This window comes from Protopterus annectens, chromosome 1.part2, assembly GCF_019279795.1.
Source record: "Protopterus annectens isolate FY-2018-M chromosome 1.part2, PAN1.0, whole genome shotgun sequence".
Lineage (NCBI taxonomy): Eukaryota > Metazoa > Chordata > Ceratodontiformes > Protopteridae > Protopterus > Protopterus annectens.
Window position 1 is genome coordinate 82,354,747 of NC_056727.1, and position 16,532 is coordinate 82,371,278.

Here is a 16,532-nt window from a genome sequence, read left to right on the forward strand (position 1 = left end):
GCTCACGTGTTTATTTTATTATTTTTACAAATAAATTATCAAGTTCTTTTATCTAGCAACTTTTTTGTGCCTTCTTGCCTTTTGGTTTGGTGAGGTATTGTCACTGTTTACTTGCTTTTCTTCTATGGATGGTAAGATGCACACTGTGGGACAGATGAAGAAATGAGGACATAAAAGCAGAAGTCAAAGTAGCTCCAGTTGCAGAAAAGGTCAAAGAGAACAGATGACTGTGGATCAGGCACATGTGCAGAAAAGCAGAAGATGATTTAGTAAAGAAGATTTTGGACAGACAAGCAGAAGGCAAGAAGAAATTAGATCATTCAGCAAAGAGGTGGATGGACTGTATGAGAGAAGACCACTGACAGCTAGGCATGAGTGTTGAAGAAGGTAGGAGAGTGGCATTGAATAGAGAAAGATGATGATAGTTGACATGACACCCTGACCCCAAGTAGAAAATCAAAAAAAAGGGGTTAATGATGATGAAGTATGATATGTTCCATACCTTTACGGATTAGACTGCTAAGGTTAAGTGGATTATAATTTCCAGGGTCCATGGAAGAGTAGCTCTTTTGGAGAGACACCACTAGAGCAGTGAACCAGGATTTGAGAACATAGCCTGTGGTCAGGCATAGGTTAAACATTTTAATATGAGGTTCAATGTGAACCTGTGTAATTTTGTTTGCAGAGCACCCTGGTATCTTGTCAGGTCCTATGGAGCAAGGCCTTTAGGTCTCTGATAACACCTTAAAAATATTCCTTTGTGATGATAGGTGATGTAGTGGATTCTGAAATGAGTGGTGTTGAATAAAGGTTTCTGTGGTACTTTGTAGTAAACTTAGTTGTTAGCATATTTGCGATGTCATTGGGTTTGGAGAAGGAGGACCCATTTAGGAAAAGTTCAGAGTACTGTTATTTCCTACTTCTTTAACATTGCTAAAGAATGACTTGTATGTCGCCTTCATATCAGAAGCTAATCTGTAGTCATGGTTTGCTAAACTGGTCCTTGTATTGCTTTTCAGTTTCTTGATTATATTTTACATTTTATTCTCATTTTGAAACATTTAGGGAGTTTTTTCTCTCATGTTATAAGATTTATTTATGATGGCTGACCACTGGGGAATGTTTCTAAATTTTGCACTGTATTTGTCACTAGTTGGGATTGCTACATCTATGCATTTGTCTATGTGGCACAAAACTCCTTTGTGCAGTTGGCCGCTATGTCAAGGTTAATGGTGATGATCTCATGTGCAGATGTAGAGAACTCATTTAATTGTGTGTTCCAAAAATATTATAAAATATGTCTTTCAATACTGAAACAATTACAGCAGTAACCTAACTCTCTTACATACCAAGTCTTCTTAGAAACAACTGAGGGATCGCCACCATTTTTACTTAAATTGTAAAAGTCATAAAAGAGGAACTCATTAGCCACAATGACCCCTATCAGTCTAACTGCAGATACTTTCCTTTGGATGTGTAATGTGTTTGGTAATCTTGAAGGCTCAAACCAAATAGACTGAGAATAAAGGCAAGTTTCCTTGCATTTCAGATTATACTAGTGTGATGGTAGTATGAAGTACTCTGCCAAGTAATGCAGGACCATGTACCTGGTGATAGTTATTCATTCATTCATTTCAATTTATCCAAGCAGTAGATCCCGCAGAAGCATTCCTCCTAGTCTAGCCTGCTTCCTACAGGCACCACATCATATATACCAGAAACTATAAATTAGCTAAAGCAATAACACCCTAATAATTCTTAAACTCTAGTATTCCATTCTAAATACTACATATTTTCTACAACAATGCAATGCTAGTCTTATATAGCATAACCAAAGATTCTTTGCTTGTAATCACCTGTTCCTCTGTTTTTTGTCTTGAACACACATTTCCCTATTTTGTCAACCACTGTTAAAGTTTTTTACCACTGTTTTTGTCAATTTGTATTAATTTGACTGAATGTGTTAATGTGTAAACTTCTGTAATGTTTTGTATCTTTATTCAGGAGCTTTTCTCCCCAGGACTCCATTGAAAACGGGTACTTCAGGCCCAATGGACAATCCTGGTAAATCAACTGTAAATAAATAAAATAAATAGAGATTTCAGATGCATGTAAAGGTAAAATTGCTGATTAGCTGACTGAAGATTATGTTATTTTTCATAGTTAGACAATTCCTTACTCAGAAAAAAGAATAAGTGTAATGCACCACAGAACTTCAATGAAGGCATTTTAATTGTATAATTAGCACATTTTAATTGTTAATGACTGAAAACTCACAAGAATGATTAAGATGAAAATGTCCACTTAGAACCTGAGTTCAGTATTTTTCTTATAGGAATCTGTATTCAGGAATTAAACAATGAAGGTTTTTAAGGATTTTAAAATAATGTAAACTATTTTAAATCAGTTAATGAGTGTTGTGAGATGTTTGGTAATGCTGATTGTCATGCAACATTGCTGTCCCAATTACCATATCGACATAGCTTGTAATTAACATATGTAAAGGTTTCAGTTTGCTCAGATTTTAAAGCAGCTTTTGTCTCTTGTTTTTTTTTTGTGTGTTTTTCTTTTGTGCTTTTTTCACAGAATCAAACTAACCTAACTTACAAGTCAGTTTATAAAACTACCTAAAGATCAGATGCATTATTTCCAATAGCATACAGGATCATACAACACACATGCACACACACACACACACACACACACACACACACGCGCGCGCGCGTGTGCGCACACAAATGTGCATGTACACATACAGACTCAATTACAAATCAGCACTGTTTTCTATTAAAGGCAGACGTGTTTCATATGACTTGAACAGCACAAAGTGAAACAAGAAAGAGCTTTTGAAGGGTACTGTATTGACAGTTTGGGACTGTAGATGCACATCAAAGACACTCTGTTACTTGGTCGCTGTGTTCTGAGTGAACTAATAGTCCCTACTGGATAACTGCTGCACTGAAAATATTTACAAAAGTGTTTGCAGTAAAGCTGTTCAGACCTTATTAAAAATATTATTAAAGAAAAAAACTCTTTTTATTTCCATTGTAACTTTTTTAAGGGCTGAACTCCCACCATTACTTACTTTCATGGATATCATAGATACAACAAATAAAAGGCTGCTTATAAAACTCATTTTACAATGATTTGGTGCTCTGGGGGATAATTAAAGCACTTGTATGATGTCGAGGTCGTGGTCATGGCCACGGTACAGAAACAAGTCAAAGATTAAGTCAAGTACAATATTTCATACCCTAATCTCTTCCTGAAGCCTTATTCATTCTACAGCTGGAATGCACACTGCCTGTGAAGTAAACTGTGTATGAGTGAGCTGGAAGGCAGCCCAAAAGCATGTCCAGGACATATGCTACTGTCATACTGGGTGAAATGGTTCATTTAACAGTACACTGCTCTTCTTCCAAAGCTTCATGAATTGTACTGTTTCTAAGCAATAAGAATGAACAATCCCTTAACAGACATAAAAAAAATTCTGCTGCTGGAATACAATGCGAATCAAAGAAAGCCTCACAGTAATCTGTAACAAATTTTTTGTCACTCTTACACTTTGTAGGAAGAATGGTGAGTTTAATACATAAAATGTCAAATGGCACTTGTTTGAGAAGCTGTTTTACAAATCAAAAAAACAGTTTATTTGCAGATTGGATTACTAGATTGATCTGTTGAGTAAGCATATGAAGGTATTGCATTTATTCTGCCTCTGCAAGGAATGGCACTGTATAAAAAAAAATTACTGATCTTGTTAGTTCTGTCTCGAGAAGATCAGTTACTTGGTCCACTATAATTAGACAAACCATAGTGATATTAATGAAAAACTGCATTACAGGCCCTCGCGCTATTGTGATTTAAAGTAATGTTATCCTTAAATCCTAAGAAACACGTTTCCGTCATAGTTCCAGGTTAGTTCTTAATGCTTATTATCCAACAAAAGAATTTAACCTTTTGTATGATAACAGAGATAGGATGCCTGCCACTTATAACAGATGCAGTGTACAATAGTTGACCTTGGAAAGGAAATCAAAATGAAAGGCATTTGATGATATGTAAAGCAAGCTCACCTGCAAAAATATTCATGCTCTGGATCTTGTACACACCTTTAGTATGACTTATAATATTCTCAGTATGTGTTGTGTTGTGTGTGAAACACATTGTTAATCCAGAGAGCCATGGACCATAGGTGCAAAGATTTAATGATGAAATCTTACATTGTTGTCTAATTTTGTTTGGCTTTTGCTATGCCTGCAAAACAGTGTGGGAAAGGAATTTATGGTGATTTTATCTAGTTTGTTATTGCTGCTTTGTTTACTGAGCTAGCAAGGTTACTAAAGCAGTTGTTCAAATTCTGGAAGTATTTCTGGCCGATGTCTAATGATTAGTTCATCTAATGGCCATTGTTTTAAATAATATCTGGTCTGGAAAAGTAATTAATGTATTACAGATGGTGCCCTGGCTATAACACACAAGGAGATGGGGGTTGTCATAATGGTTAAGATACAGACAGAGGGTTCAGGGTTTGATTCTCATGTTCGGGAAGCATAGCTAGACTTAAAAAGGCACTCTGGGACCATTAGCCTCAGAATTATTTATGAATCCAGTTAATTATGAACCTCTATGACCCAAGAATATTTAGAGGCTTCAACAATGAAGAAACTGGCCAGACAGTGGGTGTAAAGAAGTGTTTGTTGGCTCATCCTCTCTGGGAAAGATGGATTTCTGCCAATGATCTGACATGGTCTTCTTGATGTGTTAATACATAATTGCGTACCAGATGGCCATTACAATTTGCTGTAAAAAGCAGAGTTTAAATTTAACTGACATTACATGTGGTGATGGATGTGACATTAGTAGTTCTGACCTGCTGGACATACAGAACAATCTCATGGCATGCAGGGCATGATATGAGACAGTGCTGCATAGCTCACTCTGAGCCTTGTTCCCTTTCCAACCCACCAATGGAGTGGCCCCAATGTCAGGGATGTAGTGCTGGGGACACTAAGAAACAAATGGAGCTATAGGAGCTGTCCTAAAGATCAGTTTATGGTCTTCTACAAGGTAAGCAAAGGGGGAAAATGAACTATTTATTCCTGATGAGTCCAAATATACTTATGACAAGAATTGGGTATTATAAGCATGCATTTTAAGTAAAAAACAATTCTTTTAATTTATTTATTTATTAATTAATTTATATATTTATTTACCAGAGTAGAGTGCTGATCACAAATGATGATTTGCAGGCATAGCCTGGGTGAAAATATATCACAAATACAGAAGAAAGAAAAACATACTGTAATAAATCTATGATCGCTGACCAATGGGGAATGTTTTTAAATTTATAAAGTGAAGTCCCAAGACTGGAAAAACTCCCTTATCAGCCTCAGCAAAAAGTTGAGATCCCTCATCAAATCCTCTAAAGCTAGCTATGAAAATGGAATTGCAGCAGACAGTAAAGACAACCACAAGGCCTTCTATAGTTATGTAAAGAATCTCCACGGCAATACCCAGATTTGCTCTGAGCTGCTGCACAATGGTAACTTCAATACCAAGCCAACAGATATTGCCAATATACTGGCCGACAGATTTAGTGCCAACTTTACCCCCCCCCCCAAAGGACCAATCATAATACCAGTAGATTGCCAGGCACCCAGTATTACTGCTGCACAGGTTAAAAAAGCACTGTCCAAGGCCAAGAATACAGCTTCTATGAAACCTGACAATATCCCTGGCAGTATTCTACATGAACTACAGAGTGAACTGGCACCTCACCTGCATGCCCTGTTCAATCACAGCCTCACTTCAGGCTTTGTCCCTTCCAAATGGTGCACTGCTATAATCATCCCTCTCCACGAAGAAGAAGTGACTACAGACCCTGGGAACTATCACGGCATTAGCCTGACAAGTCTGATATGCAAAGCTATGGAACGCATCACTATGGACCTAATAAACAAGGATATAGGGAATCTCCAAACTCTGGATCCCACACAGTTTGGTTTTGTGAAGGGTAGATCATGCTGGCTCAATTTGGTTGACTTCTTTGAGTCAGTCAACAGAGCTGTGGATGAAGGCAAGGTGATTCATACAGCCTACCTTGATCTGGCCAAGGCCTTTAATACCATTCTCCACTCAGAAATCATAGAAAAACTCACTAAGCTAGGCATCAACCCCTATATCACTAGGTGGGTTGCAAACTGGCTCTCAGATAGAACCTACAGTGTGAAAGTAGCTGACTCCAAGTTAGACTGCCTAACAGTCAGAAGTGGAGTCCCACAGGGATTGGTCCTGGGTGCTCTCCTGTTTGGTATCTACTTCTCAGATATCCTGGCCAACATGAAGGGACTCTGGCTGATAATGTTTGCAGATGATTGCAAGTTGGGAGCCATTATTAACTCCCCAAGTGATGCTGACATCCTACAGAAAGGCCTCACTGAGACCACCGACTGGTGTCAGAACCATGGCCTTAAGCTCAATGCCAAAAAATGTGTAATCATCCCCTTTGGGAAAAACTCAGTTCCCATGAATTACCACATTGATGGTAGTCCACTGAAGACAGATGGCTTTATAAGAGATCTGGGAACACAGGTTGACAGCAACCTCTCTTCTGAAAGTCCTTCTATGTGGCACATCTCATCTCAAGGGTTTTGCATCCAGGAAGAAAGAGATCATTGTCTCCCTCTACTCTTCCCTCATTAGGCAAATCATCAAGTACAGTGCCTCATTTGGCATGTACTTCACTAGACACCTGCAACAACTGGAGAGGCTGCAAAAGTACCTCACAAAGAGGATCCTAGGCCTTAAAGACTTGTCCTATATGGACAGACTCAAAAAACTCCAACTATTCTCTGCCTCACATCGCCTACTTAGAGGCGATCTTTGCTTGACTTACAAAGCCATGTCTGAGCCAGCTCTGTTAGAAATGCTACATCTAAAAAAATCCTAATCCCTCTGCACCCCATACTCCAGAGACCTCAACCTCATTACCACAATCAACAGAACGTGTGGGAGGGACAGGTTCATAACCCAGAGACCCATACCATAGAATAAACTTCCCATACATGTCAAACAGAGCACCTCACTTGCCCTCTTCAAGAGAAATCTTGATGAGTGAATGGGAAATAGAAAATTCACCCCAGAGATCACTCCAGTGGCTCTACTCGACAGAGGCACTGGGCATTAAGGTTGGGTGGCACGATGCCAAGGTAATCCTATAGGCTAACCTTGTAAAGGCTCCAGGGCCATTAGCCTAGTACACACCTTTGAACCTATGAACCTATTTCTCACTGTATTGTCACAAGCTGTGATTGCTACATCTATGTACTTGTCTATGTGGGCACAAACTCCTTTGTAAAGTTGGCTGCTATCTCAAGGGCAATGGTGGTGATATCATGGGTAAACACAGAGAACTCATCTAATTGTGTCTTCAGGAAATGTTATAAAATTTGTCTGTCAATATTTAAGTGAAAAAAATGACATGAACACTGAAAGAAACTGTTATACTGATACATGATATGAATGTTATGGTCAGTGGTCAGAGGCATATCACAAACCTGAACAGTAGTTCTTCTTAAGTGAAGAGATACGCAGTAAAGAGTGAGTCTGGCCACAGTATATGCTTGTGAATGTCTGTCCAAAGTTTACATTTTCTCTCATTTTTTGCTTTGTTTACTTATTTATTACACTAGTTCTGTGGCAAATCCACTTGCTAAGTCCCCTAGAAAAATATGCAAGAAATAGCACAGTAGTATGGACAATATGTATTAAAAGAACTGCAGATAAAAAATCAACATACAGACAACGTCTACCAAGGTAAAGAAAGATGAAAAAAATCTGAAATGCTACATTGCTAACTTTATATAGAGTTCAAAAGAAGATCAATACACATATTCTATACACTTAATTGCTTATACAAAATAAGGAAATAGAAACTTGAAAGATATGGCTAAAAAGTCCACATTAGATAGCTACAAAAGTAGGATAACAATAAAGATCTTGTAGGTAAATGAAAATAAACATTAATCAGGTTATGGGAAATGAAAAGAACAGAAGGAAAATAATGCAATTTATAAATGAAATATAAATAAAATAATAACCGGATGCTATATAAGCCAAACAAGAACGGCTCTCACCACTATTACTTTCCTATTAGTTTTGATGAGGTACAATGGTGGTGTTTTTTTTTTTGTTATTTATTTTGAAGTGATGATTGATGACATGTTTGCCAAATCTTATGATGTTCTATTTAGAGGCATGTAAAGCAAAGTCACTAGTAGTTCCCCTGCTGTTTGCTCTGTATTTGTAGTGCAAGGAGTGCAGTGATTACACTCCAATATCCTAAAAAGAGCTAGTACAGTGTGAGACCCAACTTTAACAAATGTTAAGCACTCTCTTGTTAAGGTCGTGTGGCATGGTAGCCAGTCAAATTAACCAGTACTGACTAGCAAAGACAGCAGCAAAATAAAAAAAACAGATTCGTTTTTGTGTACTGTCCATACTGATAATGTGTCCCTCACTAGTCTGTTAATACAGCATCCAACATACTATTCTGACATTGTCTAAACCATTCAGTCACTCTGACTGAACAGTATATATCCACCCTTCCTTACCTCCCTGTGCACTACTGCTGTCCCTTCCATTCTGATATAAAAACTCATCTCTTCCTTTACCAGCCCACCTATCAGCTTATTTAAACAACCTAAATTCATCTTATTTGTTTTTACTCTTGACTTCTCACCAAGCCTCTGCCTTTTTCTGTCTTACCACCTTATTTTTATTCATACTCAGTACTGCAAATTCTTGTCTTTGATTCTCAATTCGGTTTGTCTCACTCTTAACCAACTTGCCCACGACTCTCTTGGGTTCTCAGCTGTGTCTGTCTCACTTCTTATCCCACACACTCACTACTCGTATCATACTTAACTTTCCCTAACATCACTATACTCTTGTAGATCTTTGAGTCTAATTGTGTCTCCATCTCATGGCAAGATTATAACTTAATTACGTCTCCATCTCATGACAAGATTATAACTTCATTGTGTCTCCACCTCATGACAAGATTATAACTTCATTATGTCTCCATTTCAAGACAAGATTATAACTTCATTGTGTCTCCATCGCAAGACAAGATTATAAATTCTTTGCCTCCCCATCTCTTCACAAGTAAATATGCACTTTTCTAGCTTAACTATTCATCTTCTTCTACCACTCACTCTCCTCACAAACTACCAAATTACTCATACATCCAAAGTGTCTTCCCCTACCATAAGCATTCACTTAAGCCATTCTCTTTAAACATCTTCACCAGAAAATGATCCACATCTATTTAGCAACTAACCTAATCTGTACATTAAGTATAACATTTTTACTTCTCCACACTAGCACCCTAGAACAAAGACAAAAAAAAATAAAAACAAAAAATTACCATTATAATACCCTTTCATTCCCTCCAACATTCTTCAAGAATTAAACTTTGTGGTGAGATACACCCTAACCAAGGCCCTCTTGCAATCCCTATCACCCACATTCTCCCTGGTCACCTCTAGTAACTCCAAACAACCTCACTAAATATGCAACATTCGTAATAAAATCACTGAATTGCATGCCTGGATTTCTCATTATGTACCAGATAATGTTGCTGTTACCTAGTCGTGACTAAAATCTCATATATAGACTCAGCTATTCTTTCCCCAAGATACACCATCATTTGAGCGGACAGGCTACACAAAAAGCTAGAGGGGTAGCTATCCTGTACCCTAACATCTATGAAGCTACTCCCCTTACAAAAACACTGCACAAATTAAATAATGCAGAGCTGCTTATCTCCAGCATAAAATGAAATGACCACAAACTTCTTTGTATAATTTTTCTATATATCTCACCTGGAAACAATATAATCACCATTGAAGACATCCTTTACTTGATTTCACACAATATTGCCAATGAAACAGTCCTCCTAGATGATGTCAACATTAACTGGAGTACATTCACTTCTAACTATCCTTCTTCTACCATAAATATTCAAAACTTTAAATGGCTTATTATTTCTGCTACCTACTACAACAAATCCCTGGACACTAATCCCATTTTTGACTGGATTCTAGTCTATGATCCTTGCAACTACACTGCATCAGGAATCCTTCAAGAATCCCTTAGTGATCACTGTCCTACGTACGCTATCAAATATATTACTCGCCATACCAAAAAACAACAGGCATAGAAAAACACTAGTGATCTCACAAAATTTAACCCTGAATCATTTTAGCTGCTTTGAACTAAGTTATATGGACAATTCTAAAAGTCTTGCCTCTAGATGAGGCAGGAGAAAGGTTTAATTCAATTTTTTAAACATTCTAAACAGCCTTGCATCACTACCCTGGGGGAGAGTAAAATCTAACTGTACCCTTTTGCTTACTAATCAGTGTAGAAATGTTATATAAAATATAGACCAGGCATGGAAAGAGTGGCAGAAACTTAAAACACCACAAACCTACAGTGCTATAAAGAACTTAACCTTAGCAAAAAGCAAGTCGACTAAATTAGAAGCAATGCTAGTCTGATTTATGATATAACAATAGATCTAACCCCCAAACAAATCTAGTCATCCATTATACAAATTTTATATCCCGGAACTAGCAATGTCCTTAACCCTTGTCCAAACAACTATCCCCTTAAAAGACCCCATCAAGTTTACCTCGTACTTCACTGACAGCATAGCTGCCCTCATCAATGAATCCTTTCTTCAGTCTCTTGACTCAGGTCTACACCATCCACTAAATGCCCTCATATTAAAACAAAACTCTAATCCTGCTCAGCCTTTGCAGATAACCTGTCTGCAGAATCCCTCAAAATTGCTGTTAATGTCATTGCATGACCAGTCTCCATCCTTATAAACTCGTCAATACAGGAATCCTATGTTCCTACAATCTAGAAAAAAATATCCTTCTCCACAAAGGTGGCACTTCTAACAAGATATCCGATTTCAGACACATTACCATCTTAGTTCTCCGTCTCAAAAATATTGGAAAATGTTTCCATAAACAACTACTTCAGCATCTGTTAAAGAAACAGTTACTAACCGATGCTCAGCAAGGTTTTAGACCTACCCATGGCATGACAACTGCCTCCTAACCGATACAAATAATATAAATAAAGTCAGGGATAGTGGTAAACTCATAGCTTCCTTATTCCTGCACTTGTTTGAAGCTTTCAACACTGCATCTTATAAACACTCCTACAAAACTGTTACAATGGGTATCACACAGGTTACTCTTGAGTAGTTTAATAATTATTGTCAGGAAAATGCCATCAGGAAGTCAGATAGAATTCTACCCTTACCTCCCCATCATAACAGTTTATCACAAGACTCTGTTCTTGTTCCTCTTCTATTTAATATCATTATAAGCAATCCTCATATAACAAGTATCCTTTGTACAAAATGAAAATGACTCCACCGTATTATGCCTATCAGACAATCTGCAGAATTTAGAAAAGATTACATAACATGCATTTAACTCTACCGAAAACTGGCTTTAAAACCATCAACCCCTTCTTAGTCCAAAGAAAACCATTTTTTTTATTTTTCCACAAATCACTTACCAATTAGAAATGTAGCTTTAAGATCACATCTCTAAACAATACACCAATTGACATAGTGCCCCATAAAAAACTGATGGGGTTTACAATAAATGGCAACTTCAAAAATAGGGCCATTGCATAGGAAAATGTTTCAAAATTAAATAGTGTCTTATTAAAACTTCTAGCATTTTCACCTCTGAATTGTTCATCTTGAGCATGTTTGAAAAGATGATAAAAGGACACAGAGATAATAAACGTTCTTCATTACATGCAGTTTTGTGGGAAACAGATGTGAATTGTTTCTAGTGCAAAACACTCTAGATGTTTCCAAATTGTACTCTAGACTGACAGATATGAAAGGCTCTGCCATTAGAATCATGTCTTTAGCCACTGACCGAATATAAAATGTTGTATGTTGATATATAGTTGCCACTTCACATGTTATCATTTTTTTTTGAATTATTCAATTAGAGACACAATTACCAGTAGTGTGACTTTTAAGCTTTTTGTCATTTTGTGGTAGAACACATATGATAGAAACAGATTGTCAGCTGTAGTGGGAGTGTTTGTGGATTTAAAAAGACTTTGGCATTCTTATGTTTCAGAGTCTATTTTCTGTACATTATGATAATTATTCCTTTTCAGTTCTGAGTCACCTTTGATCTGTGATGTGATTGCCATAATAACTTCCATTATAAAGTTAAACACAAATAATGGGAATAGGTGAGATACTCCTATATGTAACCATTTTGTACAGAATAATAGTTTTAGAACACATCTGCTATAAAAGTAAAACTCCTTATTTCATTTATTTAAGCTGCAACTAAATATTCTATAAAATCAACTCTGTACTGAGTGTGATTCAAAATTAGAAAATCTATGGGGTGAAGAGGTTGTGCACAAGAGATACCCACGTAATCTTACAGATTTAGAGCACTTTTGCAAGGAAGGGTGGGCAAATATTGCCAAGTCAAGATGTGCCATGCTGAAAGACTCCTACACAAGAAGACTGAATGGTGTCATTAAATCAAAAGGTGCTTTAACAAAGTATTAGTTCAAGGGTGTGCACACTTATGCAACCAGAATATTGTACATTTTTTATCTTTTATATTTTTCCCCAAACAGATTTGTTTGTTTTTCAATTGAATTGTACAGGTTATAGGTCACATTAAAGGTGGGAAAAGTTTAGAAATTATTTATTGTGGTCTTATTTTTTTATATCACAAAAACTTGGCATTTTAACGGGTGTGTAAACTTTATATATATATATATATATATATATATATATATATATATATATATATATATATATATAATGTGTGTGTGTGTGTGTGTGTGTGTGTGTGTATATATATATATATATATATATATATATATATATATATATATAGAGAGAGAGAGAGGAGATTGGATTTTACTTGGTGTAATTTCTACTCTTATCTGTATTACTGGCACAGAACAAAATTACATCTTTTAAATAACTAAAATCTGAACGTTGGGAAGTTAAAAATGTTACTAATATCACTTTTGAGGTATTTTATGATATTTCCCCAATGTTCTATAAGCCAAGATTTAAATTTCCATTTTGCTTCCAAATGACTTGCTCCTCCACTTTTGTACACTATTACATACATAGCATTAGTAGTTCTGCAGAACACTTTCTGTATTACACAGGGTGTCTGCCATCCACTGTAACACAGCAATCAGTAATGATATATTGTCAGACACAACAATGTCTGCAAGGTTAATTGTGGGTCAGATCACCAGCAGGAAATACATTTCTGTCAGCTGAGGTACTAGGATGTATAAAATCACTATGTATCAAAACGTCACCTGTAATAGGTCCTTTTCAGATATGAAGAAACAAAACAAAAAGGAATTGCATGTATAAGACAAATGACCCCGAAAAACATAGGTATGAATTTTTACAGACTTTAAAAGCTTTTCAAAATAAATATAATATTTCGTTACAAAATAAAATTTGTCTGAATGCACAAAATATTATTTTACAATATTCCTTTTTTTACCATATAGGAGTTTATGTCTTGGTCTTATACAAGTTATTCAGTAAGTTTGCCATATATCCTTAGTACTGTAACTTCTCTTGTGAAATATGTGTGCCATACATCATGTATCTTCTTTTATAGATGCACCTTGCATGTAGAATCTCTCCAAAGGGTACAGAGGACAATACAGCAGGGTCATGGCAACTTGACCCATGTAAACAATGTGTCTGCATTTGTTTCTCTAATATAAAGCTTCATTATAACTAGAGTTTATAACTACAGAAAAAAGCTTTACTATTGATGTTCATATCCAGATAGTTTATCTTTTCATAATTTAATCTATAATTAATTTAAACCCAAACTGCTTATCACACCTCATGCCATACTTCATAAAAATGCTGAACAGTCCTTCAACAAATTAGTAATAAATCATCTACATACCATTTGTATAACACATAATTTGAAGAAACATATCTGATACTATATACATATTCCAACTCATATAGGGCCATAAATACATTTGCACATCTTGAGATAAAACTTCATCTGCTATAGCACTTTTTTGTCATTGAAGGTAACCATCAAAGAAAATTACAAGTGATGGTTCAAACAAATCTAAATAATTTCAATGAAAAAGTATGGTATAGGCCAGGACCTCAAATAATAACCTAGGACCTTTAAACTATCAGGATGTTTGGTGCTATGATAAAGTGATAACATGTCAACTGTGGCCCATAGTTATTGTTTAGTTCATATAAAATTCTCTAATTTATGAATAAGATGGAATATTTTAATGCAAGGGTCTAGTATGATCACATATTGAATTAGGACTTTGAAATAATTGCATTGGCCTTTTCCAGGTAATTATTACATCTGCTAAGTACTGGATAACATGGAGGGTCAGAGCAAATTTTACGGAGCTTTAATAAGCCAAAAAAAAAAAACATACCCCGGGATTCATGAAGCTCGGTGCAAGGCCAGCGTTAGGCTTGCGCCGACCGTGCGGCGTGTAGATAGCGCAGTAGTGCCATATGCATATTAATGAAGGTGCGCTGCCGCCACAGCCACGTATATAGGAAATGAGCGCGAGTGCATAGGGCATGTCGAAGTGCCGCACGCAGGCATGGAAATGTTGGCTGTTGACGTGCAATCTAAAATGCTTGAATATAACAATCTGCCTGCAATAGTAATCACACCTGTCAGTGTCCGTGGATACTGAAACGTATGCAAAGCATGCAATACAGTTGTTGTGAACACAAAATTGAGAAGCAAACCCAAATGCACGGATATCAAGTCTCCATCCCTCAAACAAATGACATTTAAAACCATGTGCCCGTATTCTAACGCAGGGTAGATAGTTATACCAAGTGAAAGTGAAATGCATCATGTTAGCGCGCCGCCAATAGCTACGTCTAGACCAATGGTCAGGGTTACCACCTGTCCCACATTGTGAGGGATAGTACACAGCTGGGCAGTTGTGTCCATACCAAAACCATTATAAATGTAAAATATCCTGTGACCGTATGACATAATTATGTCCCACATCGCATGTAATAGTCATATACAATAGTTATTTCCGTATGTAACATACCACATGTTACAAGAAATAGAATAAACAAGAAAACGAAACAGAAGGAGCATATAAACTGCTACAACAATAAGCTAACATGTAGGCATAAAACAAAAGTATTATCAGGAAGTACTGACCGTGGGTATGTGTTGTCCTGTAAAATCTGATTTGTGTCCGGAATATATCCCATCCTGGCCATATGAAAAGGTGGCAACCCTACCAATGGTCAGAGCATTCGGCCAAAATCCGCTCATATGTGGTCCAAGCCATTCTTGTCAGGATGTGTCAAAGTTGAATGGTTATTACCCGGGTGTACCTACCATGTCATGAAAGTTAAGTATGTGCGTGTACCTATGTGTGTGAAGTATGCTCATGTGGAAGGTGAAAAATGCCAGGGTAGTTCCCACAACCATACAGGTACCTGACATATGTAGTGTATGCAATGTGTTCCCTTGACCGTGCCATGGGCCATCACCCAAAGACGGGATGGATGGTGTGTCAGGAATATGTGTGTGGGGGGGATGGGTAATGGTATAATCCACAAAGGCGAGACTGTGTTGGATGCACAATAGGTGAACTGGAGGTGTATGAGGGAGCAGCGGGTGAATCAGAAAGAAACACAAAGAACAAGCATACACATCCGCAATACAACCTGACAGGCCATACTGTAGAACACAATCACACAAACATATGAATATTAAAATGTGCGATACACATGTACAGAAACGTCACCGGCACATACCCACAGAATGGTCTGGATGGAACTGGCCCATCCAAATGCAACACACCTGGATGCATAATTGAATACCCATCATCCCCTCCACAGCACACAACCCGCCCCCATTCCTGACCGTCCAACAAATCCAGCCATACTCGGGCTACTAGCTTGGCGCAGCCATATCTACACATAGTGACCACTACTCATATGTAGTAGGCAGTTTCACCCTAGGCAGTGTCAGGATTGCAAACTATGTATCCCTTGCATGTAAAACCCTAACACATTTTCGTAAATCCAAAAGAATGGACGGTATTTGGCTTGTTCAATTTTTGGATATCCTTTATGGGATAAGTATCCTGTGTAAACATCAGACTTGGGTATCACGACACGATGTCCAGTCCTGTAGTCATCTGGACACAAGTTGTATGTGCAGTAGTGGTGCACGAGACTGTTCAGCCTCTAGACGGTAACGCAGAAACTACTACCCAGAATCAAACACCTGCCCGTGACGCACATTTCCCCACATGAATTATCGAGAGAATATATTGTACACATTCGCATAGTGGCACTTGGAAATAGGGTGATTAAGGTGCTGACGTAAACAGGGTACCTCTTGACCCACTGTGTGAGGGACAGTCACTGTTTGGGTAGGTGT